At 25.3% G+C, this 4967-nt stretch overlaps 1 protein-coding gene across 7 annotated transcripts in view; it reads left to right on the plus strand.

Annotated features, from left to right (window-relative positions):
- Window positions 1-4967, plus strand: part of LOC117174733 (cyclin-dependent kinase 4-like) — a 549135-nt gene that overhangs the window by 421517 nt on the left and 122651 nt on the right. The window lies entirely within an intron of this gene.

Raw genomic sequence — 4967 nt, forward strand, 5'->3', positions numbered from 1 at the left:
GATTTTTTCGACATTTTCTGGTGTAGTGACCTCTTTTGGACGCCCAGATCGTTCAGCATCAACTGTGCTCGTACGGCCACAACGAAACTCGGTAAACCACTTGTGAATCGTCCCAATCGACGGTGCAGAGTCCGGGTAATACTTATCCAGCTTGGCCTTGGTCTCGGATATCGTTTTCTTGCGAAGATAGTAGTGCTTGATCAAAGCTCAAAACTCATATTTTTCCATATTAAAAAAAACTCGGAGGTTAGTCGCTTCTCAGTGCTGTAACTTGTAAATGCGTAAACATAAATGGCTGAAGTTTTGACAGGCGTCATTTGAAGAATCAAGCTCGACGAAAATGGTTCACATTAGTGAATACTAATGCCATCTCTTAGAATTTTCAGGTACTTATCAGACAACCTAGTGTAAAGGTGTGCATCTGCGGCGATAATGTTTTGTTTTAGTTCATAAGTTAATTGCTAGTATATCAATTTGCGTAGGCAACGCATAAATGGTGATTTCAGAAAAGTATGATGCATTAAAAATAAGCGTACCTTTTTTTGTAGTACCTTCCAGTATTTTTTTTTTAAAGTGCAATTCTCACACTTTTGGTCTAATTCTTTGTATGCTATCGAAGAATAACTGAAATTACACCAAAGGTGGAATGCAATATTTTAGAAGTTTGTGATCCCCTCGACAGGCAAGAGATTAACAGAAATTTGGAGAAAGAGTTCAAGAAAAAGGTTGAATCATAGCTTCATAAAGCAGGAAGATTATTTTTCGTAGCTGCTTGCAAGTGGTTAGAGAAAAAGTATACTTGTTCTTCAGAAAAACGATTATCAAAAACATTAAAGGACACGTCACGAAGTAGTTGAAAAATAGAGTAACAGTGGAAATGGTACGGTCATTATAGGAAGTGAAGCTTCTGATTAATCATCACAATATAATGAAGATTATTATATTAGAAATTAAGATAGCGATGCTGAAAGTGACGATACTTTAGAAGGAGATTGTGCGCAAACGACCGGAGCTGCAAATATTTCAGACACTATTTACAATTATCTTGTCGAAAAAAGAATTGATTTACCAAGTCTAGCACTGTCATCCCAGATCTGAAACGAGATGTGGTTCAATACTATGACAGGGCTATGTCCGTGTGAATGTAGTAGGAGACGATATAAATGACTAGGTTGCGCGCACAATCCATTTCTCCTCTTGTAAAAATTTGAAAACTCGAAGGTGCACGTTTACCGGTCGGAACACTTCGCTGGTTCTATTTATATCTCTAACCGCTTTGAAATAAAATCAAGAGATTAGGATTTTAATATTTCCAGACTTCGATTCTGGCGATTCTCATGATTTGAATACTTCGCGCGCCTCTTTATATGCGCATATTTTGAGGTTACGTTATTTCAAGCATAAAATATAAATGATATAAATAATAATACTATTATATATATAATTATATACATATATTAATAATAATAATATTATAATTATGTTATATTATAATAGTCTTATTTATATCTTGATCCGCATTTGAAAGAAATTAAAGAAATTGGCGATTTTAATGCTATTTGAGTACTTCGCACAATTTAAAAATAAAAATGTATATGCAGTATCAGAATATTAATACCGTAATTAATATTTTCTTGTATATTATATTCTGTTCATTAAACTGTATACTTTATATTGTCTATATTGTACATGATGAGAATAAATTATATAATTAAGTATGTCATAGTATAATTATATATAGAATAGAATAGAATTTATTGCCTTCATTGTATACTTTTACAAGTTTTTACTATATTCTTTTGCTCTCTTAAAATTTTAAATAAAACGAAGCTACATATTTTCTCTCTCAGAATTTTTACCTGAACGGGTAATAATTAAATCATTACATATTTCTGTGTCTATATTACAGTTCCTCTTGTCCTTAGACTATATTTCTCCTCTATGTCACTGGCTATACTTCTTTTTTCAGATTTTCATGTCCTAACACAAAATTTTAATTATTTTTTAGAATTCCTTGTCCCAGATCTGAATTATATTTTTTTCAAAAAATCTCTAATCCAGTTGAGAAATACACACAATTGATTTGAAAAAATTCCTATTCCAATTGAAAATTCAGGGTGAAATTAGAAAATTCAAACTTTTAAATCTGAAAATGATTTATTTGAGGTGGAAATCTTTTGAATTTTAAAATTAAAGCTTGACAAATTTTTAATTTAGAAATATTTTATTCAAACGCTCAATAATTCATACGTATAAAATACAAACTTTTAACACCTTTTAATTTTACCATTTTTTTATCGAATCATGTTAACGAAATTACTGATTTTAAATTTGTATGACTTTAACATTTTAGAGATTTCTGTTTAAGTAATATAAATTACGCTATGATTTTTAAGGTTCAAAATAATAATATTTTAAGAAAATTTTGGTTCGTAACATTAAAAATTGAACGATTAAACCAATTTTTTAAATAAAAACTTTTTAAAATAAAAGTAAAACTATTTTTATTTTAAGTTGTTCCAGATTAATATTTTTTCATAGTTATTTATAGATAAAAATTTGAGTCTACCAATTGAAAATGTAAGAAATTAACTTACTTTCAAAATAATTGAATTTTCAAGTAAAAAAAGAGAAAAACAAATTTGCAACGAAATAGTTACATTTTCAACCATAAAGATGAATTTTTTAGCTGAAATCATTAATCTTCAACCAAAAACTTTTCTTTAAACGGATAGTTCAAAGACTTCTGGTTAAAAATATAAACCAAAGATATTTTTTTCAGTTGAAAATTAAAATATTTTGTTAGAGAGTTGGATTTTCAAGATTTCCAATTCGTCAATAAAACTTTTGAGTTTGGATTTATAAATAAAAATGTAAAAATGAATAATGTAAAGCAACTTAAAATAAAAGAATTCAATTTATAATTTAAAAACTTTCCAATTAAAAAAGAATTGTAATTAATCCATTTTTATTAATTAAAATGATATAGTCCTTAACATTTGAAAATGTATTGATTTATTCTTCAATTCAAAGCATTGAAAATAATAGCTTTGGTTTATATTTTTTAAATAAAAGTCTTTGAACTATTCCGTTAAAAAAAACTTTACACTGTTTTGTAAAAAAATCATCTTTTTGGCTTTGATATTCAACAATATAAAAAAAATTCTTATTGACTGAAAAGTCAACTATTGTGTAAAATTGATATATTTTTTGACGGGTTTAACAGTTTTTAATTAAAAATTTGAACTTTTTTTGTTAAAGATTCGTCGTTTTAGTTGAAAATGTTACTATTTGTTTGTAAATGAAAGTTTTTTTTTGTAATTAATTTCTTTGGGCTTAGAATTCAATAAAAAAATTCCAGTTTTTGGCTGAAAATGATTAATTTCAGTTAAGAAATTGATCTTTCTGGTTGAAAAAGTAACTATTTCATTGGAAATTTGTTTTTTCTTTTTTTTTAGTTGAAAATTCAGTTATTTTGATAGTATGTTAATTTCTTACATTTTCAATTGGTAAACTCAAATTTTTATCTATAAATAACAATGAAAAAATATTAATTTGGAACAATTTAAAATAAAAATAGTTTTACTTTTATTTTAAATAGTTTTTATTTAAAAAATTGGTTTAATTTTACAATTTTTAATGTTACGAACTGAAATTTTCTTGAAGTATTATCATTTTGAACCTTAAAAATCATAGCGTAATTTATATTTTTGACCAGAAATCTCTAAAATGTTAAAGTCATACAAATTTAAAATCGGTAATTTCGTATTTTAACATAATTTGATAAAAAAAAATGGTAAAATTAAAAGGCGTTGAAAGTTTGTATTTTATACGTATGAATTATTGAGCGTTTGAATGAAATATTTCTGAATTAAAAATTTGTCAAGCTTTAATTTTAAAATTCAAAAGATGTCCACCTCAAATAAATCATTTTCCGATTTAAAAGTTGGAATTTTCTAATTTCACCCTGAATTTTGAATTGGAACAGGAATTTCCTAAAATCAATTGTATGTATTTCTGAATTAAATTAGAGATTTTTTGAAAAAACTATAATTCAGATCTGGGACAAGGAATTCTAAAAAATAATTAAAATTTTGAGTTAGGAGATAAAAATTTGATAAAATAATTATAATCGGGGTGCATTATAATAGAATTAATATTATATATAATCAACTATGCATGATATTATAATTATAATAATATTATCTCAACAGATATTGATATTAACATTAATATTAATTAGCAGTAAATGATTGTGCTACAGTTTTAAGCATTGTAAGTGGAATTTTTCTATTAAACCGAGAAATTCAAATAACCTTTGAAAATTAAAAAATTTATTTATGAGAATCATTTAAAGTAAAACAATGACAAATTATAAGTACTAACAGGCCAAAAATTTTTTATTAACATTTTTTAAAATTGCAAGCAATTTTAAATCTTAAAAATCGAAGTCCTAAGTAGTCATGAAAAAAGTATAATATAACCAAATACTAGGAAGCTATAGTTTGTAATTTTTTAATTCCAAATGATTCTCATAAACAAATTTTATCATTTTTAAAGTCCGGCGGCTGTTTAAACTTTTTTGGTTTAATAGATAAATCAAACGCTGAAAAATCCCAGCACAATCATTTATAGCTAGTTAATATTAATATTAATATAATTATAATATGAAGTCAATAAATTCTATTCTATTCTATGTATAATTATAATATCACATAGTTAATTATGTAATTTATTTTCATTATGTACAATAATATACACGATATAAAGTATACAAAATAATGAACACAATATAATTTACAACAAAATATTAATCACTGTATTAATATTCTGATATTGCGTATATATTTTTATTTTAAAATTGTGCAAAATATTTAAATATCATTAAAATCGCCAATTTCTTTCATTTCTTTCAAATGCGGATCAACATATAAATAAGTTTATTATAATATAACATAATTATAATA

Source organism: Belonocnema kinseyi, chromosome 6 (genome assembly GCF_010883055.1).
Source record: "Belonocnema kinseyi isolate 2016_QV_RU_SX_M_011 chromosome 6, B_treatae_v1, whole genome shotgun sequence".
NCBI lineage: Eukaryota > Metazoa > Arthropoda > Insecta > Hymenoptera > Cynipidae > Belonocnema > Belonocnema kinseyi.